Source organism: Lampris incognitus, chromosome 9 (genome assembly GCF_029633865.1).
Source record: "Lampris incognitus isolate fLamInc1 chromosome 9, fLamInc1.hap2, whole genome shotgun sequence".
In the NCBI taxonomy this organism is placed as follows: domain Eukaryota; kingdom Metazoa; phylum Chordata; class Actinopteri; order Lampriformes; family Lampridae; genus Lampris; species Lampris incognitus.
Genome location: NC_079219.1, coordinates 176,217 through 203,513, shown reverse-complemented (window position 1 = coordinate 203,513; position 27,297 = coordinate 176,217). Strand labels below are relative to the sequence as shown.

The 27,297-nt window shown below is 40.9% G+C and overlaps 2 non-coding genes and 11 pseudogenes across 2 annotated transcripts; all 13 read left to right on the top strand.

Annotated features, from left to right (window-relative positions):
• The first annotated feature begins 5,719 nt into the window (after window positions 1–5,719).
• LOC130118716 (small nucleolar RNA U3) lies at window positions 5,720–5,925 on the top strand. The gene has a single exon (XR_008810786.1). It is a non-coding gene; the product is annotated as a small nucleolar RNA U3 (small nucleolar RNA).
• Window positions 5,926–6,321: 396 nt separating this feature from the next.
• LOC130118730 (small nucleolar RNA U3) lies at window positions 6,322–6,491 on the top strand (annotated as a pseudogene).
• A 5,756-nt stretch (window positions 6,492–12,247) lies between these two features.
• LOC130118711 (small nucleolar RNA U3) lies at window positions 12,248–12,453 on the top strand. The gene has a single exon (XR_008810781.1). It is a non-coding gene; the product is annotated as a small nucleolar RNA U3 (small nucleolar RNA).
• A 397-nt stretch (window positions 12,454–12,850) lies between these two features.
• LOC130118727 (small nucleolar RNA U3) lies at window positions 12,851–13,020 on the top strand (annotated as a pseudogene).
• A 1,394-nt stretch (window positions 13,021–14,414) lies between these two features.
• LOC130118731 (small nucleolar RNA U3) lies at window positions 14,415–14,602 on the top strand (annotated as a pseudogene).
• A 397-nt stretch (window positions 14,603–14,999) lies between these two features.
• Window positions 15,000–15,169, top strand: LOC130118725 (small nucleolar RNA U3; annotated as a pseudogene).
• Window positions 15,170–16,652: 1,483 nt separating this feature from the next.
• On the top strand, window positions 16,653–16,779 carry LOC130118732 (small nucleolar RNA U3; annotated as a pseudogene).
• A 401-nt stretch (window positions 16,780–17,180) lies between these two features.
• Window positions 17,181–17,350, top strand: LOC130118724 (small nucleolar RNA U3; annotated as a pseudogene).
• A 2,010-nt stretch (window positions 17,351–19,360) lies between these two features.
• Window positions 19,361–19,530, top strand: LOC130118729 (small nucleolar RNA U3; annotated as a pseudogene).
• Window positions 19,531–21,013: 1,483 nt separating this feature from the next.
• Window positions 21,014–21,140, top strand: LOC130118733 (small nucleolar RNA U3; annotated as a pseudogene).
• Window positions 21,141–21,541: 401 nt separating this feature from the next.
• On the top strand, window positions 21,542–21,711 carry LOC130118726 (small nucleolar RNA U3; annotated as a pseudogene).
• A 1,484-nt stretch (window positions 21,712–23,195) lies between these two features.
• Window positions 23,196–23,322, top strand: LOC130118734 (small nucleolar RNA U3; annotated as a pseudogene).
• A 402-nt stretch (window positions 23,323–23,724) lies between these two features.
• Window positions 23,725–23,891, top strand: LOC130118728 (small nucleolar RNA U3; annotated as a pseudogene).
• The last annotated feature ends 3,406 nt before the right edge of the window (window positions 23,892–27,297 follow it).

Below are 27,297 nucleotides of genomic sequence, written 5' to 3'. Positions count from 1 at the left end.
TATAATTTCCTATACCTTACGATGGCGAACAGGCCATCTGCAAATTGTGGTAATGTTAACAGATTGATAATAAGAATTGTTCGTTTCGAGTTCAAGAACAAAAATCTGAGTTGATGGATTTCAGGTTGTTAAATGTTAACTTGCTGAACACTTAATTGTATTAATTATCGAAACACTTGTATATTGTAACTTACAACAGTTCACTGTCTATGCGTGGTGTGTATTACTTGCGCAGATGTAAACATAATGTTAGGCTAAACTGGGAACCTAGCTCTCTCAGCTGATTAACTCTGTTATGGAGTCAAATGGCCAGTATGCATCTACACAGCCACTCAACTTTCATAAAAGTTGTTCAGGAAACTGAAACTCGATGATAAACCTCAAAACTTACTTCAAAATGGTGCTTTCGCCGTAGGTCTGCCATAGTTGTCAGTTGCTTGTGTAACTCGTGAGCTGTGGAAATATTTTCTCATCCTCGATTTTTGAAAAGCAGTGTTGGATGTCAAAATAAACACTTCTTTCAAGAAGAGGTGAAATGAGATGTCAATCGGCATCAAACTGCAAGTGATGGCGAATCAAGTTTTAGGATGGCATCTGGGCTGGCCAATCAGATGTCAGGGGTGTCCAGTTCCACCCCTCTGGTTCCACCTTGGTTGAGTGGAAGTTTTGTGATTGCCAAGGAGCAAATTGTTGTCAGATGTCTAAACTGGCTAACAACCGTTTTTTTATTATGCTTTAATTTCTTGACCTAGCAAGCACTGTGAGCAGCACTCACTACCTGCTAAACATTTTTAAAGTAGTTTTATATTTCATCCAACCTGATGCAGCACGCACTGAGAGATCGCTAATATAAATGGCAGGGAAGCAAGGAAAACTTTAATGCTGCTGTGAGTATTGGGGGAGGATGGAGTGCACACTATCTGTATGTGCTGAAATGTAGTCGATGAGGTTTTCTTGGTGCAATATGTTTCCATCCGAGTGTCAGCCTACCTGGACTAGCAAATTGCTAATGCTCCTGCATAAAGATGGTTGTATTTAATTTGCAGGCACCGGAATTGATGGACTCAACACCCTCACAGAAGGGACAGCCCACAAGAAAGGTAATTTAAAAACTGCTCTCTGTATGAATAAATGTTCCTGAGTTTTGAGCTGCAATTGTTCAGTTATTTAGCGTTTGGTTTTATGGTTGACGTGTACAAAAGGGAAGCACTATAAAAATGCCAATGTACATATCTAATTTATAGGCTCCGGCATCCCCGCGACCCTGAGAGCAGGATAAGCGGTTTGGATAATCGATGCATGGATAACAAAAGAATTCATGCATTGACATATCCTTGCATTAATGTAAGCCTTGTCTTGTTCCTTGCGATTAGGTCTTGTCAAAACAGGCAGCAAAATATATGGTACATTCTCTTAAAGAAGAACTTGGACGGAGGCCCAAAGACCCAGATCCAAACACAGGCCACCTCTTTGACACACTCTGTCATGGATCTCAACAATCAGTCACCAAGACATGTAAGTAGTTGTAGTACTCTTTAATTGTTTATTTTTTTGGGAGAGTGCACATTAATTAAATCATAAATATGCCAGATTTAGCCTGTCATGTAGTCCTACCTTAGCAATAACCTACAAACTTCATCTGAACACACTTTGCACAATTTACTAATTCACTTTCAGTTGGGTATGAATTTGAATATAATTAAGTGAAAACATCTCACATAAGCAATTACGGCTCTTTTTAAGGCTTGTTTTCTATGATTAAACTATTTGTATTTTTGATACCGGTTTATGCCTACATTCCATTTGCTCCATCTTTTCTGTTCATGGTATAGAGATGAGTGACTTATTTCATATGACCACATACAGCTCGCTACCCCTGCAGCAGACAGCTATTAAATGTACAAGTACTTGTTGTTCTTATTTGGTTGATGTAGTTGTTGTTAGTTTCAAATAAGACAACTGTACTTATTTAACTGAACTTTATTTGTGCGCTCAACAGCAAGTGGCCACAGCCTACCGAACATTTCAACAAGTGCCTTTCACTAGCAGCGCACCTTCCTCCTAATTGGAGGGTTACTGTAAAGACTGCAGTAGAAGTGACTAACAAAACAGGCTACTGTATTATAGGCACCAACAAAAGTTAACTTAACAAACTTAACAGTTGTCTCATTTAGGGCTGCAACTAACAACTATTTTGACAGTCATAACTTATCGATTATTGATACAAATAATCGATTATTCAGATTATGACTCGCACAGTTACTCAATGGCTCTTATTTATCTATCTGCTTTCAAATGTAGCTTGAGGTTGTTTTAGGCATGCGGTAACGATAAAGATGAGACCTTCATTCAAAAATGTATTTTTTAATGAATGGTTAACTAGGACTAGTTCAGTGAGGGCAGTTGCTTGCTGGGGTGTACAAGTCTGCTTCCTGTGAAGAAAGCCATCCATGGTAGCATTACAAGATCCAACAAACCCGCAACTTGTTCCAATTAATTTGAATGCGACCCACATTGGGCATGCACGCATAAACAAGTTGTAGAAATCTTTCACAAATTCAAGTATCAAATCCTCCGGTGTTCTCCAAACTTTTGTATTCGGCAGCAACACTATCTCCAGCCATACATGTCACCATGACAACAATGCGACGTTTAAGCAAATAATTTCCAAATGGCAGACAGGCTCTGGTTTAACATTGTAAAGTTAGGGCACATATGGAATGTGAACAGGATGGTTGTGAATATGTCCAATGTCATTAATAATTGATTGATCAAGAGAAAATGTATTTCAAAACAGAAAATGTTACAGCTCATAACGTGGAGTAACATGGCTTTTAACACTAACATTAGCTATACTAGCTAGCCAGCTAGCTTAACGAGACGAGTCTAAATCATGCAGAGAGCCAACGTGCCACCTCTTCAGATTTTGCGTCGCGTTGATCAGTGCATTATTTCCGTTGGTTGGTTAGTAGACGTAGCTCGTACTAACGGTCCCATTGTGAGATGGTCATCCTAACTTTGACACTGTCAGACTTTTGTCCCAGGCTATCTTCGGTCGTAAGACTGGAATTATGGCCATCTTTGAACCTGTCTCGCAGTGCAACGTAAGACCACTTTTAGAACCCCGACCAAACATATCGCCACGTTTAGTCATCTGAGATGGCCCAAATCGCATAGTCTGTAGGAGAGCGATAATGTTTAGTTACAGAATTTTTTTTCTTTTTCCAAAAAAAAAACACACCCAAACTCCAAATCTGCCTGGAGACACACCAGAGAGCCAATCGGTAATGAGCAGGACAGCCCTCCCAATGGCACGTAAACTGACGATGATTGCTGCCTTCAGAAACTGCAGGGGGCTATTATGAAAGTAGAGTTGTCATATATGGAGTTTTAAATTTTCAGTTAAGACAAAAACAATGTTCTTTACAAGGAAAAGAACTGATAATGAAATAAAACAAATTATGTAATCGAGTTGGAAAAGTTGAACCCTTTCAGTTTTTAAGGATATGGTTCGATGAAAGAATTACATGCTTATCTGTTCAGAAAGTAGTGGACAAATGTAAGAAGATACTAAATGTAATGGTGTTTAGTTGGAAGTGAATGGGGCAGATGGAACTGCTTTGAAGGCCATATAGAATGGTTTACTTTGGTCAGTATTAGATTATGGCTGTGTAGTGTATGGGTCGGCAGCCAACATTGGGGAAAAAAAATGAGAAGGTACAATATCAGGCTTTGAGATAATGCAAAGGTGCATTTAAAACAAGCCCAACAGCAGCATTACAGGTAGAAATGGGAGACATGCCACTAGAAATGAGAAGGATAGTTATCCTTGAACTACTGGGCTAATTTACAGGGCCATAGTCAGGATCATCCAACACTAGACACTTCAGTCCCTTGTTGGGAAAAGGAGAGAAGGGAAACAAAAAGCTTTGGATGGACAATGACACGGAAAGCAATAGAATTTGAAGTAGATCAATTAAACATTGAGCCAACAGTGCCTTTGCCAGCAATACCACCTCGGATACTTCCAGATTCCTCAGTAGATTTCCCATTATTAGAAAAGAACAAATGTAAGGATTTGAATTCTGATTGACATAAAATACAGGCTTACATTGATAATTACACAGTTGCATCCAGATTTATACAGATGCATCAAACGGGTCAGTAAATAATCAAGATGGGAGGTGAATTGTAAAGAAGAAACATCCAAATTTACCGTATCCTTAATCCATCAAACTCTATCCGCATCCCTAACCCTAATTCTGGGGGTATCTCCAAGCCAGCACTGGCGGAGGCCCTCTGGTGACACACGCTGGCCCGGGAATTAAACCCTTAACTTTCACTCCGAAAAGGTCAGTATTATCCATCAGAAATGCCATTGCCATGGTTCCCTTGCCTACTGTGAAGAGTTAGTCTCTGTTGCTGTGGTGTTCTTTGTGGGATTGTCCACCTGAGCAAGTAAAATCTTACCCTAACAAAAACCCAACCCAAAGGTGTGGAAAGATCTGGCAATTTTATCCAAAACTCACTCTGAGAAGTTCAAGACTTTACATAAGAAATGCCATTGCCGTCGTTAGCTTGGCTACTGCGAAGTTAGTCTCTTTTGCTGTGGTATTGTCTGCCTGAGCAGATAAATCCCGTACCCTAACCCAACCGAATCATGTAGGAGGCATCCGTTAATTTTATCCAAAACTATCACTCTGAGAAGCTCGGTGCTTTCCATTATAAATGCCGTTACCGTGGTTAGCTTGGCTACCATGAAGAGTTAGCCTCTGTTGCTGTGGTATTGTCTGTGCGATTGACTGCCCAAGCCGATAAAACGCTTGCACTAATCGAAATATGTAGAAAGAGCCGTCCGTTAATTTTATCCAAAACTTTCATTCCGAGAAGCTTGGTACTTTCCATCCGCATTGCCATAATTAGCTTGGCTACGATGAAGAGTTGGTCTCTTGCTGTGGGATTTCTGAGGGATTGTTCGACTAAACGGATAAAACCCTTAACGTAAGCGAAACATGTAGAAAGCAGTCCAGTAATTTTATCCAAAACTTTCACTCCGAGAAGCTTGGTACTTTCCATCAGAAATGCCATTGCAGTGGTTAGCTTGGCTACTGCGAAGAGGTAGTGTCTGTTGCTGTGGTATTCTCTGTGCGATTGTCTACCTGAGCTGATAAAACCCTTACCCTAAGCGAAACATGTAGAAAGAGCCATCTCGTTCTACATCTTTCGGTTAGGGTTATGGTCAGCAACAGAGACTGTCTGCCTTTGCAGATAAAACCCTTATACTAAACCTATCCCAACCCTTAAAAATGTAGGAAGAGCCATCCGTTAATTGTATACAAACCTAAAGCTCCAAGACTCCGTATTTCCCATCAGAAATGCCATTGCTGTGGTTAGCTTGACTCCTGTAAAGAATTAATCCCACAAAGAATACCATATTAAGAGACTGTCTTGGCGGTTGCCAAGCTAACCACTGCAGTGGCGTTTCTGATGGAAAGTACAGAGCTTCTCGGTGTGAAAGGTTTCGATAAAATTAACGGATAGCTCATTCTACACTTTTTTTGTTAGACTTGGGGGTAGAACTAGGGTAATAGTTTTTTTTTTTTCTCAGGCAGCCAGTCTCTGCTGTAGTATTGTCTACCCTAGCAGATCAAACCCCAGCCCTAACCGCAAGATCCATCCGTTAAGTTTATCCAAACCTAATGCTAACCAAAAGCTGCAGAAGACTGTATTTTCAGCGATCATTTCTGACTTACTTAACTTGAAATATGTTTCTAAGTGATTCCCGCCAGCCACGATTATGGGCTGTTGTGAATCTTCCTGAGCGCAAAGCGGGTACAGGGAAGTTGTTTAATGACAAACTCTGCTTTTATGACCGTTGAGTGCTCCTTTATGGGAGCTTCGAGGAAGGAGCACATTCTGATGGGTTAAAGAGGGGGGGAAATCCACCAGTTTTATCCAGACCTAAACCTTATTCCTAATCCTTACCCTAAAAACATTAAATTGCAATAGCAGACAACTTCAAAAAAAAAAGAAGCTTATATTACTCTAAACCCCACCAACAACTTTTGAAGCTTAAAGCAGGGTAAACTAAATAAGATGGAAGACAATGGGAGGTGAATTGTAAGGAAGAAACATCCAAATTTACCGTATCCTTAATCCATCAAACTCTATCCACCTCTCTAACCCTAATTCTGGGGGTATCTCCAAGCCGGCACTCTGGTGACACGCGCTGACCCGGGCATTCAACCCTAAACTTTCACTCCGAGAAGGTCAGTATTATCCATCAGAAATGCCATTGCCATGGTTCGCTTGCCTATTGCGAAGAGTTAGTCTCTGTTGCTGTGCTGTTCTAGAGAAATGTGTTTCTAAAGTGAGTCCTGCTACCCACGATGATGAGGTGTGATGCTTCTTCCTGAGCATAAAGCAGGTACAGAGAAGTGGCTTAATCCCAATTTCTGTGCTTTTGTGGAAAGAAGCATGCGCTGATTGGTAAAATGCAGAGAGCCATCAATTAATTTTATTTAAACCTAACCCTAAAAACAAACTGCTGTAGCAGTGAACTTCCAAAAAAAAAATTATAATGCTCCAACCCCCACCATCAATTTTTCAAGTTTAAACGGGGTAAACCAATTAAGATACAAGACAGTGGGAGATCAATTGTAAAGAAGAAAAATCATCCTAATTGAACCTACCATTAACCCATCAAACTCTCTCCATAACCCTAATCCTGAGGGTTTCTCCAAGCCAGTGCTTAGGCACTGTCCACCTGAGCAGATAAAACCCTCCCTAAACCGAAACATGTAGAAAGAACCATCTGTTAATTTGATCCAAAACATGGACTACGAGAAGCTTGGTATTCTCCTTCAGAAATGACATTGCTGTGGTTAGTTTGGCTCCTGCTAAGAATTAATCCCACAAAGAATACCATAGTAACAGAGACTGTCTTGGCAGTTGCCCAGCTAACCACTGCAGTGGCATTTCTGATGGAAAGTACAGAGCTTCTTGGTGTCAAAGGTTTGGATAAAATTAACGGATAGCTCAGTCTACGTTTTTCTGTTGGACTTGGCGGTAGAACTAGGGTAAGAGGTTTTTGTTTTGTTTTTTTGCTCAAGCGGCCAGTCTCGCTAACCAAAAGCTTCAGAAGACTGTATTTTCAGCTATCATTTCTGCCGTTCTTAACTTGAAATATGTTTCTACTAGAGGAACCCTGCTGCAATGTAGCGGTTTGGTTATCCACCCGTCTAAATCTTCCTCCTCTTCATCCTGCCAGCTAGCCGCCTGCCCCTAAACCCCCCACTCCAACTCCCTCCCCCCAAATACTCAGAATCATCTGAAATGCCGAGAAAAGTGGTTTTTAGCCATTTTTAGAAAATGCATATTTTGCATAAGTATGTATAATTATTAAAATTGTTTTAATTTTCTGCTATTTTTCTGGTCCTCTCTGGAACAATACCTACCAACTCAAAAAAAAATTAGGATCATAGGTGCATTTTTGCAAAAATGCATTTATTTTGCATAATGCCAAACATTTCTAAGTCCCAGATTTTTTTTTTTACATAGGTGAAAAAATGAAAGATGCTCAATCATCTGAAGTGCAGATAAAAGTGGTTTTTAGCCATTTCTAGAAAAATGCATATTTATGCATAATTTTAATTTTCTGGGATTTTTCCTTTACTCTGCGTCAATACCTACCACCTCCAAAAAGAATTGGGATCTTAAATGCTTTAGTTTTCCGGTTCCGCTGAATAACAGACATATACGCACATGCGCACACACACACACATTACGAAAACATATGAGTAGAAAGTGATTCCCGCCAGCCACGATAATGGGCTGTCATGAATCTTCCTGAGCGCAAAGCGGGTACAGGAAAGTTGTTTAATGACAAACTCTGCTTTTATGACTCTTGAGTGCTCCTTTATGGGAGCTTCGAGGAAGGAGCGCATTCTGCTACTGCTAAGAGTTGGTCTCTTTTGCTGTGGTAATCTATGTACGATTGTCTGCCTGAGCTGATAAAACCCTTACGCTAACCAAACCGAAACATTGTAGAAAGAGCATACGTTAATAAGATCCAAAACTGTCACTCCCATTCACATGGGGAGCTTTGCTACTGAGATTTACTCTCTGTTGCTGTGAGATTGTTTGCCTGAGCAGATAAAACCCTTACCGAATCCCAAACCCTACCTCAACCAAAACATGAAGAAAGTCATCAGTTAATTTGATGCAAAATGCTGACTACGAGAAACTAGGTACTTTATTTCAGAATTGTCATTGCTGTGTTTAGCTTGCCTACTGCGAAGTGCTAGTCTCGGTTGTTATGCTATTCTTGTGGGATTGTCTGCGTGAGCAGGTAAAACCCTTACCCTATCCCAACCGAAACATGTAGAAAGAGCAATCTGTTAGTTTTATCTGAAACTATCTGTTCAGAAATGCTACTGCGGAGGTAGTTGCTGTGGTATTGTTTGCCTGAGCATATAAAACTCTTAGCCAAACTCATCCCTAACCGAAAGATGTAGAAAGAGCAATCTGTTAATTTTATCCAAACCCTTTCAGTTGGAAAAGCTCAGTACTTTCCATCAGAAATGACTGTCATGGATAGCTTGGCTACTGCTAAGAGTTATTCTCTGGTGCGGTATTTTTTTGTGGGATTGTTTGACTGAGCAGATAAAACCCTTACGCTTAGCGAAATATGTGGAAAGAACCGTCCAGTAATTTTATCCAAAATTTTCACTCCGAGAAGCTTGGTACTTTCAATCAGAAATGCCATTGCCGTGGTTAGCTTGGCTACTGCGAAGAGTTGGTCTCTGTTGCTGTTGTATTCTCCGTGCGATTGTCTGCCTGAGCTGATAAAACCCTTACCCTAATTGAAACATGTAGAAACGGCCTCCGTGAATTTTTTCCCGAAACTATCACTCAGAAGCTCGGTACTTGAGAAGACCAGTGCCATTGCGGTGTTTAGCTTGGCTACAGCGAAGTTAGCCTCTGTTGCTGTGGGATTGTCTGCCTGAGCAGGTAAAACCCTTAGGCTAACCAAATCGAAACATTGTTGTAAGAGCATATTTTAATGAGATCCAAAACTGTCACTCCGAGAAGCCTAGTACTTTCCATCAGAAATGTCATTGCCATGGTGAGCTTTGCTATTGCGAAGAGTTAGTCTCTGTTGCTGTGAGATTGTTTGCCTGAGCAGATAAAACCCTTAGGCAAACCCTACCTCAACGAAAACATGAAGAAAGTCATTGGTTGATTTGATCCAAAATTGTCTACGAGAAAGTCGGTACTTTTTCAAAATTGTCATTTCTGTGTTTAGCTTGGCTACTGCGAAGTGGTAGTCTCCGTCGCTGTGAGATTGTCTGCCTCAGCAGGTAAAACACTTACCCTAACCCAACCAAAACATGTAGAAAGAACCATCCGTTTATTTTACCCAAAACTATCGCTGCGACAAGCTCACTGCTCTCCATCAGAAATGCCATTGCCGTGGTTGGCTTGGCTACCACCAAGACTGTCTGTTGCTGTGGTATTTCTACAGGATTATCTGGCTGAGCAGATAAAACCCTTACTCTTTAGTGAAACATGTAGAAAGAGTCATCTGTTAACTTCATCCGGAACTATCACTCGGAGAAGCTTGGTACTTTCCATCAGAAATGACTTTGCTGTGGTTAGTTTAGCTACTATGAAGAGTTAGACTCTGTTGCTGTGGTATTCTCTGTTTGATTGTCTACCTGAGCTGATAAAACCCTTACCCTAAGCAAAACATGTAGAAGGAGCCGTCCATTAATTTTATCCAAAACTTTCACTCCGAGAAGCTTGGTACTTTCCATCAGTAATGCCATTGCCGTAGTTAGCTTTGCTACTACGAAGAGTTAGTCTCTGTTGCCGTGGTGTTCTCTGTGTGATTGTCTGCCTGAGCTGATAAAACCCTTACACTAAGCGAAATATGTAGAAAGAGCTGTCCAGTAATTTTATCCAAAACTTTCACTCCGAGAATCTTGGTACTTCAGTAATACCATTGCCCTGGTTTGCTTGGCTACCACAAAGAGTTGGTATCTGTTGCTATTGTATTTCTGCGGGATTGTCCGACTGAACAGATAAAACCCTTACACTAAGCGAAACATGTAGAAAGAGCCGTCCAGTAATTTTATCCAAAACTTTCACTCCGAGAAACTGTGTACTTTCCATCAGAAATGCCGTTGCCGTGGTTAGCTTGGCTACTGCGAAGAGTTGGTCTGTTTTGCTGTGGTAATCTATGTGCGATTATCTGCCTGAGCTGATAAAACCCTTAAGCTAACCAAACCGAAACATTGTCGAAAGAGCATACGTTAATAAGATCCAAAACTGTCACTCCCATTCACATGGTGAGCTTTGCTACTGAGATTTACTCTCTGTTGCTGTGAGATGGTTTGACTGAGCAGATTAAACCCCTACGCTTAGCGAAATATGTAGAAAGAGCCGTCCAGTAATTTTATCCAAAACTTTCACTCCGAGAAGCTTGGTACTTTCCATCAGAAATGCCATTGCCGTGGTTAGCTTGGCTACTGCGAAGAGTTGGACTCTGTTGCTGTGGTATTCTCTGTTTGATTGTCTACCTGAGCTGATAAAACCCTTACCCTAAGCGAAACATGTAGAAGGAGCCATCCATTAATTTTATCCAAAGCTTTCAGTCCGAGAAGCTTGGTAGTTTCCATCAGGAATGCCATTGCTGTAGTTAGCTTGGCTACTACGAAGAGTTAGTCTCTGTTGCTGTTGTTCTCTGTGCGATTGACTGCCTGAGCTGATAAAACCCTTACACTAAGCAAAATATGTCAAAAAAGCTGTCCAGTAATTTTACCCAAAACTTTCACTCCGAGAAGCTTGGTGCTTTCCATCAGTAATGCCATTGCCGTAGTTACCTTGGCTACTACGAAGACTTAGACTTCGTTGCTGTGGTGTTCTCTATGTGACTGTCTGCCTGAGCTGATAAAACCCTTACACTAAGCGAAATATGTAGAAAGAGCTGTCCAGTAATTTTATCCAAAACTTTCACTCCGAGAAGCTTGGTACTTTCCATCAAAAATGCCATTGCTGTGGTTAGCATGGCTATTGTGAAGAGTTGGACTCTGTTGCTGTGGTATTCTCTGTTTCATTGTTTGCCTGAGCAGATAAAACACTTACCCTAACCCAACCGAAACATGTAGAAAGAGCCATCTGTTTCTTTTATCCAAAACTATCGCGCCGAGAAGCTCTGTACGTTCCATCCGCAGTGCCATTGCCGTAATTAGCTTGGCTACGATGAAGAGTTGGTCTCTGTTGCTGTGGGATTTCTGAGTGATTGTTCGACTAAATGGATAAAACCCTTACCGTAAGCGAAACATGTAGAAAGCAGTCCAGTAATTTTATCCAAAACTTTCACTCGGAGAAGCTTGGTACATTCCATTGCAGTGGTTAGCTTGGCTACTGCGAAGAGGTAGTGTCTGTTGCTGTGGTATTCTCTGTGCAATTGTCTACCTGAGCTGATAAAACCCCTTACCCTAAGCAAAATATGTTGAAAGAGCCGTCCAGTAATTTTATCTAAAACTTTTGCTTCGAGAAGCTTGGTACTTTCCATCAGAAATGCCATTGCCGTGGTTAGCTTGGCTACTGCGAAGAGTTGGACTCTGTTGCTGTGGTATTCTCTGTGCGATTGTCTACCTTAGCTGATAAAACCCATACCCTAAGCAAAACATGTAGAAAGAGCCATGTTGTTCTACATCTTTCAGTCAGGGTTGGTGTAGGGTTATGGTCAGCAACAGAGACTGTCTGCCTGTGCAGATAAAACCCTTATACTAAACCTATCCCAACCCTTAAAAATGTAGAATGAGCCAGTCGTTAATTGTATACAAACCTAAAGCTCCAAGACCCTCGGTATTTCCCATCAGAAATGCCATTGCCGTGGTTAGCTTGACTCCTGCTAAGAATTAATCCCACAAAGAATACCATAGTAAGATTGACTGTCTTGGCGGTTGCAAAGCTAATCACTGCAGTGGCGTTTCTGATGGAAAGTACAGAGCTTTTCGGTGTGAAAGGCTTGGATAAAATTAACGGATAGCTCATTCTACTTTTTTTTGTTTTGTTAGACTCGGGGGTAGAACTAGGGTAAGAGGTTTGTTTTTTGTTTGCTCAGGCAGCCAGTCTCTGCTGTAGGATTGTCTGCCCTAGCAGATCAAACCCCAGCCCTAACCGTAAGATCCATCCGTTAAGTTTATCCAAACCTAACTCTACCCAAAATCTGCAGAAGACTGTATTTTCAGCAATCATTTCTGCTGTTCTTAACTTGAAATATGTTTCTAAAGTGATTCCGCCAGCCACGATTATGGGCTGTCGTGAATCTTCCTGAGCGCAAAGCGGGTACAGCGAAGTTGTTTAATGACAAACTTTGCTTTTATGATCGTTGAGTGCTCCTTTATGGGAGCTTCGAGGAAGGAGCACATTCTGATGGGTTAAAGAGGGGGGGAAATCCACCAGTTTTATCCAGACCTAAACCTTATTCCTAATCCTTACCCTAAAAACATTAAATTGCAATAGCAGACAACTTCAAAAAAAAAAAGAAGCTTGTATTACTCTAAACCCCACCAACAACTTTTGAAGCTTAAAGCAGGGTAAACTAATCAAGATGGAAGACAATGGGAGGTGAATTGTAAGGAAGAAACATCCAAATTTACCGTATCCTTAATCCATCAAACTCTATCCACATCTCTAACCCTAATTCTGGGGGTATCTCCAAGCCGGCACTCTGGTGACACGCGCTGACCCGGGCATTCAACCCTAAACTTTCACTCCGAGAAGGTCAGTATTATCCATCAGAAATACCATTGCCATGGTTCGCTTGCCTATTGCGAAGAGTTAGTCTCTGTTGCTGTGCTGTTCTAGAGAAATGTGTTTCTAAAGTGAGTCCTGCTACCCACGATGATGAGGTGTGATGCTTCTTCCTGAGCATAAAGCAGGTACAGAGAAGTGGTTTAATCACAAGTTCTGTGCTTTTGTGGAAAGAAGCATGCGCTGAGTGGTAAAAAGCAGAGAGCCATCAATTAATTTTATTTAAACCTAACCCTAAAAACAAACTGCCATAGCAGTGAACTTAAAAAAAAAATCATTTATAATGCTCCAACCCCCACCATCAATTTTTCAAGTTTAAACGGGGTAAACCAATCAAGATACAAGACAGTGGGAGATCAATTGTAAAGAAGAAAAATCATCCAAATTGAACCTACCATTAACCCATCAAACTCTCTCCATAACCCTAATCTTGAGGGTTTCTCCAAGCCGGCGCTTAGGCACTGTCCACCTGAGCAGATAAAACTTTACCTAAACCGAAACATGTAGAAAGAACCATCTGTTAATTTGATCCAAAACTTGGACTACGAGAAGCTTGGTATTCTCCTTCAGAAATGACATTGCTGTGGTTAGTTCGGCTCCTGCTAAGAATTAATCCCACAAAGAATACCATAGTAACAGAGACTGTCTTGGCGGTTGCCAAGCTCACCACTACAGTGGCATTTCTGATAGAAAGTACAGAGCTTCTCTGTGTCAAAGGTTTGGATAAATTAACGGATAGGTCAGTCTACATTTTTCTGTTGGACTTGGCGGTAGAACTAGGGTAAGAGGTTTTTTTTTTGCTCAGGCAGCCAGTCTCTGCTGTAGGATTGTCTGCCCTAACCGTAAGATCCATCTGTTAAGTTTATCCAAACCTAACGCTAACCAAAACCTGCAGAAGACTGTATTTTCAGTGCTCATTTCTGCCGTTCTTAACTTGAAATGTGTTTCTACTAGAGGAACCCTGCTGCAATGTAGCGGTTTGGTTATCCACCCATCTAAATCTTCCTCTTCATCCTGCCAGCTAACCGCCTGCCCCTAAACCCCCCACTCCAACTCCCTCCCCCCCAATGCTCAGAATCATCTGAAATGCCGAGAAAAGTGGTTTACCCCCCTACTCCAACTCCCTCCCCCCAAATGCTCAGAATCATCTGAAATGCCAAGAAAAGTGGTTTTTAGCCATTTTTAGAAAATGCATATTTTGCATAATTATATATGATTATTAAAATTGTTTTAATTTTCTGCTATTTTTCTGGTCCTCTCTGGAACAATAGCTACCACCTCCAAAAAAAATTAGGATCATAAGTGCATTTTTGCAAAAATGCATTTATTTTGCATAATGCCAAACATTTCTAAGTCCCAGATTTTTTTTTTTTTACATAGGTGAAAAAATGAAAGATGCTCAATCATCTGAAATGCAGATAAAAGTGGTTTTTAGCCATTTTTAGAAAAATGCATATTTATGCATAATTTTAATTTTCTGGGATTTTTCCTTTACTCTCAGACAATACCTACCACCCCCAAAAAGAATTAGGATCATAAATGCTTTAGTTTCCGGTCCCGCTATTTACACTAACTAACAGGCCTATACGCGCACACACACATTACGAAAACCTATGAGTAGAAAGTGATTCCCGCCAGCCACGATAATGGGCTGTCATGAATCTTCCTGAGCGCAAAGCGGGTACTGGGAAGTTGTTTAATGACAAACTCTGCTTTTATGACCGTTAAGTGCTCCTTTATGGGAGCTTCGAGGAAGGAGCACATTCTGATGGGTTAAAGAGGGGGGGAAATCCACCAGTTTTATCCAGACCTAAACCTTATTCCTAATCCTTACCCTAAAAACATTAAATTGCAATAGCAGACAACTTCAAAAAAAAAAAGAAGCTTATATTACTCTAAACCCCACCAACAACTTTTGAAGCTTAAAGCAGGGTAAACTAATCAAGATGGAAGACAATGGGAGGTGAATTGTAAGGAAGAAACATCCAAATTTACCGTATCCTTAATCCATCAAACTCTATCCACATCTCTAACCCTAATTCTGGGGGTATCTCCAAGCCGGCACTCTGGTGACACGCGCTGACCCGGGCATTCAACCCTAAACTTTCACTCCGAGAAGGTCAGTATTATCCATCAGAAATACCATTGCCATGGTTCGCTTGCCTATTGCGAAGAGTTAGTCTCTGTTGCTGTGCTGTTCTAGAGAAATGTGTTTCTAAAGTGAGTCCTGCTACCCACGATGATGAGGTGTGATGCTTCTTCCTGAGCATAAAGCAGGTACAGAGAAGTGGCTTAATCCCAATTTCTGTGCTTTTGTGGAAAGAAGCATGCTCTGAGTGGTAAAATGCAGAGAGCCATCAATTAATTTCATTTAAACCTAACCCTAAAAACAAACTGCCGTAGCAGTGAACTTCAAAAAAAAATCATTTATAATGCTCCAACCCCCACCATCAATTTTTCAAGTTTAAACGGGGTAAACCAATCAAGATACAAGACAGTGGGCGATCAATTGTAAAGAAGAAAAAACATCCAAATTGAACCTACCATTAACCCATTAAACTCTCTCCATAACCCTAATCCTGAGGGTTTCTCCAAGCCGGCGCTTAGGCACTGTCCACCTGAGCAGATAAAACTTTACCCAAACCCTACCTAAACCGAAACATGTAGAAAGAACCATCTGTTAATTTGATCCAAAACTTTGACTATGAGAAGCTTGGTATTCTCCTTCAGAAATGACATTGCTGTGGTTAGTTTGGCTCCTGCTAAGAATTAATCCCACAAAGAGTACCATAGTAACAGAGACTGTCTTGGTGGTTGCCAAGCTAACCACTGCAGTGGCATTTCTGATGGAAAGTACAGAGCTTCTCGGTGTCAAAGGTTTGGATAAAATTAATGGATAGCTCAGTCTACGTTTTTCTGTTAGACTTGGCGGTAGAACTAGGGTAAGAGGTTTTTTTTTTTTTGCTCAGGCAGCCAGTGTCTGCTGGAGGATTGTCTGCCCTAGCAGGTCAAACCCCAGCCCTAACTGTAAGATCCATCCGTTAAGTTTATCCAAACCTAACGCTAACTAAAAGCTGCAGAAGACTGTATTTTCAGTGCTCATTTCTGCCGTTCTTAACTTGAAATATGTTTCTACTAGAGGAACCCTGCTGCAATGTAGCGGTTTGGTTATCCACCCATCTAAATCTTCCTCTTCATCCTGCCAGCTAACCGCCTGCCCCTAAACCCCCCACTCCAACTCCCTCCCCCCCAATGCTCAGAATCATCTGAAATGCCGAGAAAAGTGGTTTACCCCCCTACTCCAACTCCCTCCCCCCAAATGCTCAGAATCATCTGAAATGCCAAGAAAAGTGGTTTTTAGCCATTTTTAGAAAATGCATATTTTGCATAATTATGTATAATTATTAAAATTGTTTTAATTTTCTGCTATTTTTCTGGTCCTCTCTGGAACAATAGCTACCACCTCCAAAAAAAATTAGGATCATAAGTGCATTTTTGCAAAAATGCATTTATTTTGCATAATGCCAAACATTTCTAAATCCCAGATTATTTTTTTTTTTACATAGGTGGAAAAAATGAAAGATGCTCAATCATCTGAAATGCAGATAAAAGTGGTTTTTAGCCATTTTTAGAAAAATGCATATTTATGCATAATTTTAATTTTCTGGGATTTTTCCTTTACTCTCAGACAATACCTACCACCTCCAAAAAGAATTAGGATCATAAATGCTTTAATTTCCGGTCCCGCTATTTACACTAACAGACATATACGCGCACACAGACATTACGAAAACCTATGAGTAGAAAGTGATTCCCGCCAGCACGATAATGGGCTGTCATGAATCTTCCTGAGCGCAAAGCGGGTACAGGGAAGTTGTTTAATGACAAACTTTGCTTTTATGATCGTTTAGTGCTCCTTTATGGGAGCTTCGAGGAAGGAGCACATTCTGATGGGTTAAAGAGGGGGGGAAATCCACCAGTTTTATCCAGACCTAAACCTTATTCCTAATCCTTACCCTAAAAACATTAAATTGCAATAGCAGACAACTTCAAAAAAAAAAGAAGCTTATATTACTCTAAACCCCACCAACAACTTTTGAAGCTTAAAGCAGGGTAAACTAATCAAGATGGAAGACAATGGGAGGTGAATTGTAAGGAAGAAACATCCAAATTTACCGTATCCTTAATCCATCAAACTCTATCCACATCTCTAACCCTAATTCTGGGGGTATCTCCAAGCCGGCACTCTGGTGACACGCGCTGACCCGGGCATTCAACCCTAAACTTTCACTCCGAGAAGGTCAGTATTATCCATCAGAAATACCATTGCCATGGTTCGCTTGCCTATTGCGAAGAGTTAGTCTCTGTTGCTGTGCTGTTCTAGAGAAATGTGTTTCTAAAGTGAGTCCTGCTACCCACGATGATGAGGTGTGATGCTTCTTCCTGAGCATAAAGCAGGTACAGAGAAGTGGCTTAATCCCAATTTCTGTGCTTTTGTGGAAAGAAGCATGCTCTGAGTGGTAAAATGCAGAGAGTCATCAATTAATTTCATTTAAACCTAACCCTAAAAACAAACTGCCGTAGCAGTGAACTTAAAAAAAAAAAATCATTTATAATGCTCCAACCCCCACCATCAATTTTTCAAGTTTAAACGGGGTAAACCAATCAAGATACAAGACAGTGGGCGATCAATTGTAAAGAAGAAAAAAAATCCAAATTGAACCTACCATTAACCCATTAAACTCTCTCCATAACCCTAATCCTGAGGGTTTCTCCAAGCCGGCGCTTAGGCACTGTCCACCTGAGCAGATAAAACTTTACCCAAACCCTACCTAAACCGAAACATGTAGAAATAACCATCTGTTAATTTGATCCAAAACTTTGACTATGAGAAGCTTGGTATTCTCCTTCAGAAATGACATTGCTGTGGTTAGTTTGGCTCCTGCTAAGAATTAATCCCACAAAGAGTACCATAGTAACAGAGACTGTCTTGGTGGTTGCCAAGCTAGCCACTGCAGTGGCATTTCTGATGGAAAGTACAGAGCTTCTCGGTGTCAAAGGTTTGGATAAAATTAATGGATAGCTCAGTCTACGTTTTTCTGTTAGACTTGGCGGTAGAACTAGGGTAAGAGGTTTTTTTTTTTTTTGCTCAGGCAGCCAGTGTCTGCTGGAGGATTGTCTGCCCTAGCAGGTCAAACCCCAGCCCTAACTGTAAGATCCATCCGTTAAGTTTATCCAAACCTAACGCTAACTAAAAGCTGCAGAAGACTGTATTTTCAGTGCTCATTTCTGCCGTTCTTAACTTGAAATATGTTTCTACTAGAGGAACCCTGCAGCAATGTAGCGGTTTGGTTATCCACCCATCTAAATCTTCCTCTTCATCCTGCCAGCTAACCGCCTGCCCCTAAACCCCCCACTCCAACTCCCTCCCCCCCAATGCTCAGAATCATCTGAAATGCCGAGAAAAGTGGTTTACCCCCCTACTCCAACTCCCTCCCCCCAAATGCTCAGAATCATCTGAAATGCCAAGAAAAGTGGTTTTTAGCCATTTTTAGAAAATGCATATTTTGCATAATTATGTATAATTATTAAAATAGTTTTAATTTTCTGCTATTTTTCTGGTCCTCTCTGGAACAATAGCTACCACCTCCAAAAAAAATTAGGATCATAAGTGCATTTTTGCAAAAATGCATTTATTTTGCATAATGCCAAACATTTCTAAGTCCCAGATTATTTTTTTTTTACATAGGTGGAAAAAATGAAAGATGCTCAATCATCTGAAATGCAGATAAAAGTGGTTTTTAGCCATTTTTAGAAAAATGCATATTTATGCATAATTTTAATTTTCTGGGATTTTTCCTTTACTCTCAGACAATACCTACCACCTCCAAAAAGAATTAGGATCATAAATGCTTTAATTTCCGGTCCCGCTATTTACACTAACAGACATACGCGCACACAGACATTACGAAAACCTATGAGTAGAAAGTGATTCCCGCCAGCACGATAATGGGCTGTCATGAATCTTCCCGAGCGCAAAGCGGGTACAGGGAAGTTGTTTAATGACAAACTTTGCTTTTATGATCGTTTAGTGCTCCTTTATGGGAGCTTCGAGGAAGGAGCACATTCTGATGGGTTAAAGAGGGGGGGAAATCCACCAGTTTTATCCAGACCTAAACCTTATTCCTAATCCTTACCCTAAAAACATTAAATTGCAATAGCAGACAACTTCAAAAAAAAAGAAGCTTATATTACTCTAAACCCCACCAACAACTTTTGAAGCTTAAAGCAGGGTAAACTAATCAAGATGGAAGACAATGGGAGGTGAATTGTAAGGAAGAAACATCCAAATTTACCGTATCCTTAATCCATCAAACTCTATCCACATCTCTAACCCTAATTCTGGGGGTATCTCCAAGCCGGCACTCTGGTGACACGCGCTGACCCGGGCATTCAACCCTAAACTTTCACTCCGAGAAGGTCAGTATTATCCATCAGAAATACCATTGCCATGGTTCGCTTGCCTATTGCGAAGAGTTAGTCTCTGTTGCTGTGCTGTTCTAGAGAAATGTGTTTCTAAAGTGAGTCCTGCTACCCACGATGATGAGGTGTGATGCTTCTTCCTGAGCATAAAGCAGGTACAGAGAAGTGGCTTAATCCCAATTTCTGTGCTTTTGTGGAAAGAAGCATGCGCTGATTGGTAAAATGCAGAGTCATCAATTAATTTCATTTAAACCTAACCCTAAAAACAAACTGCCGTAGCAGTGAACTTAAAAAAAAAATCATTTATAATGCTCCAACCCCCACCATCAATTTTTCAAGTTTAAACGGGGTAAACCAATCAAGATACAAGACAGTGGGCGATCAATTGTAAAGAAGAAAAAACATCCAAATTGAACCTACCATTAACCCATTAAACTCTCTCCATAACCCTAATCCTGAGGGTTTCTCCAAGCCGGCGCTTAGGCACTGTCCACCTGAGCAGATAAAACTTTACCCAAACCCTACCTAAACCGAAACATGTAGAAAGAACCATCTGTTAATTTGATCCAAAACTTTGACTATGAGAAGCTTGGTATTCTCCTTCAGAAATGACATTGCTGTGGTTAGTTTGGCTCCTGCTAAGAATTAATCCCACAAAGAGTACCATAGTAACAGAGACTGTCTTGGTGGTTGCCAAGCTAACCACTGCAGTGGCATTTCTGATGGAAAGTACAGAGCTTCTCGGTGTCAAAGGTTTGGATAAAATTAATGGATAGCTCAGTCTACGTTTTTCTGTTAGACTTGGCGGTAGAACTAGGGTAAGAGGTTTTTTTTTTTTTTTGCTCAGGCAGCCAGTGTCTGCTGGAGGATTGTCTGCCCTAGCAGGTCAAACCCCAGCCCTAACTGTAAGATCCATCCGTTAAGTTTATCCAAACCTAACGCTAACTAAAAGCTGCAGAAGACTGTATTTTCAGTGCTCATTTCTGCCGTTCTTAACTTGAAATATGTTTCTACTAGAGGAACCCTGCTGCAATGTAGCGGTTTGGTTATCCACCCATCTAAATCTTCCTCTTCATCCTGCCAGCTAACCGCCTGCCCCTAAACCCCCCACTCCAACTCCCTCCCCCCCAATGCTCAGAATCATCTGAAATGCCGAGAAAAGTGGTTTACCCCCCTACTCCAACTCCCTCCCCCCAAATGCTCAGAATCATCTGAAATGCCAAGAAAAGTGGTTTTTAGCCATTTTTAGAAAATGCATATTTTGCATAATTATGTATAATTATTAAAATTGTTTTAATTTTCTGCTATTTTTCTGGTCCTCCCTGGAACAATAGCTACCACCTCCAAAAAAAATTAGGATCATAAGTGCATTTTTGCAAAAATGCATTTATTTTGCATAATGCCAAACATTTCTAAGTCCCAGATTATTTTTTTTTTTACATAGGTGGAAAAAATGAAAGATGCTCAATCATCTGAAATGCAGATAAAAGTGGTTTTTAGCCATTTTTAGAAAAATGCATATTTATGCATAATTTTAATTTTCTGGGATTTTTCCTTTACTCTCAGACAATACCTACCACCTCCAAAAAGAATTAGGATCATAAATGCTTTAATTTCCGGTCCCGCTATTTACACTAACAGACATATACGCGCACACAGACATTACGAAAACCTATGAGTAGAAAGTGATTCCCGCCAGCACGATAATGGGCTGTCATGAATCTTCCTGAGCGCAAAGCGGGTACAGGGAAGTTGTTTAATGACGAACTTTGCTTTTATGATCGTTTAGTGCTCCTTTATGGGAGCTTCGAGGAAGGAGCACATTCTGATGGGTTAAAGAGGGGGGGAAATCCACCAGTTTTATCCAGACCCAAACCTTATTCCTAATCCTTACCCTAAAAACATTAAATTGCAATAGCAGACAACTTCAAAAAAAAAAGAAGCTTATATTACTCTAAACCCCACCAACAACTTTTGAAGCTTAAAGCAGGGTAAACTAATCAAGATGGAAGACAATGGGAGGTGAATTGTAAGGAAGAAACATCCAAATTTACCGTATCCTTAATCCATCAAACTCTATCCACATCTCTAACCCTAATTCTGGGGGTATCTCCAAGCCGGCACTCTGGTGACACGCGCTGACCCGGGCATTCAACCCTAAACTTTCACTCCGAGAAGGTCAGTATTATCCATCAGAAATACCATTGCCATGGTTCGCTTGCCTATTGCGAAGAGTTGGTCTCTGTTGCTTTGCTGTTCTAGAGAAATGTGTTTCTAAAGTGAGTCCTGCTACCCACGATGATGAGGTGTGATGCTTCTTCCTGAGCATAAAGCAGGTACAGAGAAGTGGCTTAATCCCAATTTCTGTGCTTTTGTGGAAAGAAGCATGCTCTGAGTGGTAAAATGCAGAGAGCCATCAATTAATTTCATTTAAACCTAACCCTAAAAACAAACTGCCGTAGCAGTGAACTTCAAAAAAAATCATTTATAATGCTCCAACCCCCACCATCAATTTTTCAAGTTTAAACGGGGTAAACCAATCAAGATACAAGACAGTGGGCGATCAATTGTAAAGAAGAAAAAACATCAAAATTGAACCTCCCATTAAACTCTCTCCATAACCCTAATCCTGAGGGTTTCTCCAAGCCGGCGCTTAGGCACTGTCCACCTGAGCAGATAAAACTTTACCCAAACCCTACCTAAACCGAAACATGTAGAAAGAACCATCTGTTAATTTGATCCAAAACTTTGACTATGAGAAGCTTGGTATTCTCCTTCAGAAATGACATTGCTGTGGTTAGTTTGGCTCCTGCTAAGAATTAATCCCACAAAGAGTACCATGGTAACAGAGACTGTCTTGGTGGTTGCCAAGCTAACCACTGCAGTGGCATTTCTGATGGAAAGTACAGAGCTTCTCGGTGTCAAAGGTTTGGATAAAATTAATGGATAGCTCAGTCTACGTTTTTCTGTTAGACTTGGCGGTAGAACTAGGGTAAGAGGTTTTTTTTTTTTTTTTTTTTTTTGCTCAGGCACCAAGTCTCTGCTGTAGGATTGTCTGCCCTAGCAGATCAAACCCCAGCCCTAACTGTAAGATCCATCCGTTAAGTTTATCCAAACCTAACGCTAACTAAAAGCTGCAGAAGACTGTATTTTCAGTGCTCATTTCTGCCATTCTTAACTTGAAATATGTTTCTACTAGAGGAACCCTGCTGCAATGTAGCGGTTTGGTTATCCACCCATCTAAATCTTCCTCTTCATCCTGCCAGCTAACCACCTGCCCCTAAACCCCCCACTCCAACTCCCTCCCCCCCAATGCTCAGAATCATCTGAAATGCCGAGAAAAGTGGTTTACCCCCCTACTCCAACTCCCTCCCCCCAAATGCTCAGAATCATCCGAAATTCCGAGAAAAGTGGTTTTAGCCATTTTTAGAAAATGCATATTTTGCATAATTATGTATAATTATTAAAATTGTTTTAATTTTCTGCTATTTTTCTGGTCCTCTCTGGAACAATAGCTACCACCTCCAAAAAAAATTAGGATCATAAGTGCATTTTTGCAAAAATGCATTTATTTTGCATAATGCCAAACATTTCTAAGTCCCAGATTTATTTATTTTTTTACATAGGTGGAAAAAATGAAAGATGCTCAATCATCTGAAATGCAGATAAAAGTGGTTTTTAGCCATTTTTAGAAAAATGCATATTTATGCATAATTTTAATTTTCTGGGATTTTTCCTTTACTCTCAGACAATACCTACCACCTCCAAAAAGAATTAGGATCATAAATGCTTTAATTTCCGGTCCCGCTATTTACACTAACAGACATATACGCGCACACAAACATTACGAAAACCTATGAGTAGAAAGTGATTCCCGCCAGCACGATAATGGGCTGTCATGAATCTTCCTGAGCGCAAAGCGGATACAGGGAAGTTGTTTAATGACGAACTTTGCTTTTATGATCGTTGAGTGCTCCTTTATGGGAGCTTCGAGGAAGGAGCACATTCTGATGGGTTAAAGAGGGGGGGAAATCCACCAGTTTTATCCAGACCTAAACCTTATTCCTAATCCTTACCCTAAAAACATTAAATTGCAATAGCAGACAACTTCAAAAAAAAAAAGAAGCTTATATTACTCTAAACCCCACCAACAACTTTTGAAGCTTAAAGCAGGGTAAACTAATCAAGATGGAAGACAATGGGAGGTGAATTGTAAGGAAGAAACATCCAAATTTACCGTATCCTTAATCCATCAAACTCTATCCACATCTCTAACCCTAATTCTGGGGGTATCTCCAAGCCGGCACTCTGGTGACACGCGCTGACCCGGGCATTCAACCCTAAACTTTCACTCCGAGAAGGTCAGTATTATCCATCAGAAATACCATTGCCATGGTTCGCTTGCCTATTGCGAAGAGTTAGTCTCTGTTGCTGTGCTGTTCTAGAGAAATGTGTTTCTAAAGTGAGTCCTGCTACCCACGATGATGTGTGATGCTTCTTCCTGAGCATAAAGCAGGTACAGAAAAGTGGCTTAATCCCAATTTCTGTGCTTTTGTGGAAAGAAGCATGCTCTGAGTGGTAAAAAGCAGCGAGCCATCAATTAATTTCATTTAAACCTAACCCTAAAAACAAACTGCCGTAGCAGTGAACTTCAAAAAAAATCATTTATTAATCTCCAACCCCCACCATCAATTTTTCAAGTTTAAACGGGGTAAACCAATCAAGATACAAGACAGTGGGAGATCAATTGTAAAGAAGAAAAATCATCCGAATTGAACCTACCATTAACCCATCAAACTCTCTCCATAACCCTTATCCTGAGGGTTTCTCCAAGCCAGCGCTTAGGCACTGTGCACCTGAGCAGTTAAAACTTTACCCAAACCCTCCCTAAACCGAAACATGTAGAAAGAACCATCTGTTAATTTGATCCAAAACTTTGACTACGAGAAGCTCAGTACTCTCCTTCAGAAATGACATTGCTGTGCTTAGTTTGGCGACTGCGAAGAGTTAGTCACATTCTGTGGGATTATCTGCCTGAGCAGATAGAGCTTTACCCAAACCGAAATGTACAAAGTCTTCTTTTAACTGGATCCAAAAATTTTACTCTGAGAAGCGCTGTATTTTCCATCAGAAATGCCATTGTCATAGTGAGCTTTGCTACCATGAAGAGTTAGTCTCTGTTGCTGTGGGATTGTCTGCCTGAGCAGGTAAAACACTTAACCTAACTCAACCGAAACATGTAGAAAGAGCCATCTGTTTATTTCATCCAAAACTATCGCGCCGAGAAGCTCGGTACGTTCCATCCGCAGTGCCATTGCCATGGTTAGCTTGGCTACGATGAAGAGTTGGTCTCTGTTGCTGTGGGATTTCTGAGGGATTGTCCGCCTAAACGGATAAAACCCTTGCTCTAAGCGAAACATGTAGAAAGCACTCCGTTAATTTCACCCAAAATTTTCATTCCGAGAAGCTCTGTTCTTTCCTGCAGAAATGCCATTGCCCTGGTCGGCTTCGGCTACCACCAAGACTGCCTGTTGCTTTGGTATTTCTATGGGATTATCTGGCTGAGCAGATAAAACCCTTACTCTTAAGTGAAACATGTAGAAAGAGTCATCTGTTAATTTCATCCGGAACTATCACTCCGAGAAGCTCGGTACTTAACATCAGAAATGACTTTGCTGTGGTTAGTTTGGCTACTATGAAGAGTTAGTCTCTGGAACGACCCAACCCTTAATTTTATCCAAATATTTTATTCCGAGCAGCTCGGTACATTCCATCTGAAATGCAGTTACTGTGGTTAGCTTGTCTATCGAAGTTATTCTCTGTTGCAGTGGTATTCTCTATAGGATTTTCTGCCTTAGCAGGTAAAACCCTAACCCTATCCCAACCGAAACATCTAGAAAGAGCGATCCGTTAATTTTATCTGAAACTATCACTCCATGTTAAGAAATGCTACTGTGAAGAGGTAGTCCCTGTTGATGTGGTATTGTTGGCCTGAGCAGACAAAACTCTTAGCCTAACTCATCCCCAACCGAAAGATGTAGAAAGAGCAATCTATTAATTTTATCCAAACCTTTCAGTTGGAAAATATCAGTACTTTCCATCAGAAATAACTGTCATGGATAGCTTGGCTACTGCTAAGAGTTATTCTCTGTTGTGGTATTTTTTTTTTTTTGTGGGATTGTCTGACTGAGCAGGTAAGCCCTAACCCAAACCTTACCTCAAGTGAAACATGTAGAAAGCGCTCTCCGTTCGTTTTATGCAGAACTCTTACTCTGAAAAGTTCAGTACTTTCCATCAGAAATACCATTGCTGTGTTTAGCTTGCCTACTGCGAAGTGTTGGTCTCTGTTGTTGTGCTATTCTGTGTGGGATTGTCTGCCTGAGCAGGTAAAACCCTTACCCTATCCCAACCGAAACATGTAGAAAGAACAATCTGTTAGTTTTATCTGAAACTATCTATGTTCAGAAATGCTACTGCGAAGAGGTAGTCGCTGTTGCTGTGGTATTGTTTGCCTGAGCAGATAAAACTCTTAGCCAAACTCATCTCTAACCGAAAGATGTAGAAAGAGCAATCTGTTAATTTTATCCAAACCTTTCAGTTGGAAAAGCTCAGTCCTTTCCATCAGAAATGCCGTTGCCGTGGTTAGCTTGGCTACTGCGAAGAGTTAGTCTCTGTTGCTGTTGTATTCTCCGTGCGATTGTCTGCCTGAGCTGATAAAACCCTTACCCTAATTGAAACATGTAGAAACAGCCTCCGTGAATTTTTTCCCAAAACTATCACTCAGAAGCTCGGTACTTGAGAAGAGCAGTGCCATTGCTGTGTTTAGCTTGGCTATGGCGAAGTTAGCCTCTGTTGCTGTGGGATTGTCTGCCTGAGCAGGTAAAACCCTTACGCTAACCAAATCAAAACATTGTTGTAAGAGCATATTTAAATAAGATCCAAAACTGTCACTCCGAGAAGCCTAGTACTTTCCATCAGAAATGCCATTGCCATGGTGAGCTTGGCTATGGCGAAGTTAGCCTCTGTTGCTGTGAGATTGTTTGCCTGAGCAGATAAAACCCTTACGCAAACCCTACCTCAACCAAAACATGAAGAAAGTCATCAGTTAATTTGATCCAAAATTGTGTCTACGAGAAAGTCGGTACTTTATTTCAAAATTGTCATTTCTGTGTTTAGTTTGGCTACCGCGAAGAGTTGGTCTCTGTTGCTGTGGGGTTTACTGTGGGATTTGCTGCCTGAGCAGGTAAAACCTTTACCCTAATACAAACCCTAACCCAGCCCAAACGTGTTGAAAGAGCCGTCTGTTAATTTTATCCAAATCTTGCATACCGAGAAGCTCTGTACTTTCCATCAGAAATGCTATTGTTAGCTTGGCAACCTCCAAGACAGTCTCTGTTGCTATGGTATTAATTCTTAGCAGGAGCCAAGCTAACCACGGCAATGGTATTTCTGGTGGAAGATACTGAGTGTTTCGGAGCTTGTGGTTCGGATATAATTAGCGGCTGGCTCTTTATACATCTTTTTGTAAGGGTTGGGCAGACAGTCTCTGTTGCCGTTGTATTTCTGCGGGATTGTCCGCCTGAACAGATAAAACCCTTACAACTAAGTGAAACATGTAGAATGAGCCGTCCGTTAATTTTATCCAAAACTTTTACTCCGAGAAGTTTGGTACTTTCCATCAGAAATGCTATTGCCGTAGTTGGCTTGGCTACTGCGAAGAGTTCGTCTCTGTTGCTGTGGTATTCTCTGTGCGATTGTCTGCCTGAGCTGATAAAACCCTTACTCTAAGTGAAACATGTAGAAACAGCCTCCGTGAAATTTTTTTCCGAAACTGTCACTCAGAAAGTCGGTACGTGAGAAGAGCAGTGCGATTGCTGTGTTTAGCTTGGCTATGACGAAGTTAGTCTCTGTTGCTGTGTCTGCCTGAGCAGGTAAAACACTTACGCTAACCAAAACGAAACATTGTAGAAAGAGCATACGTCAATA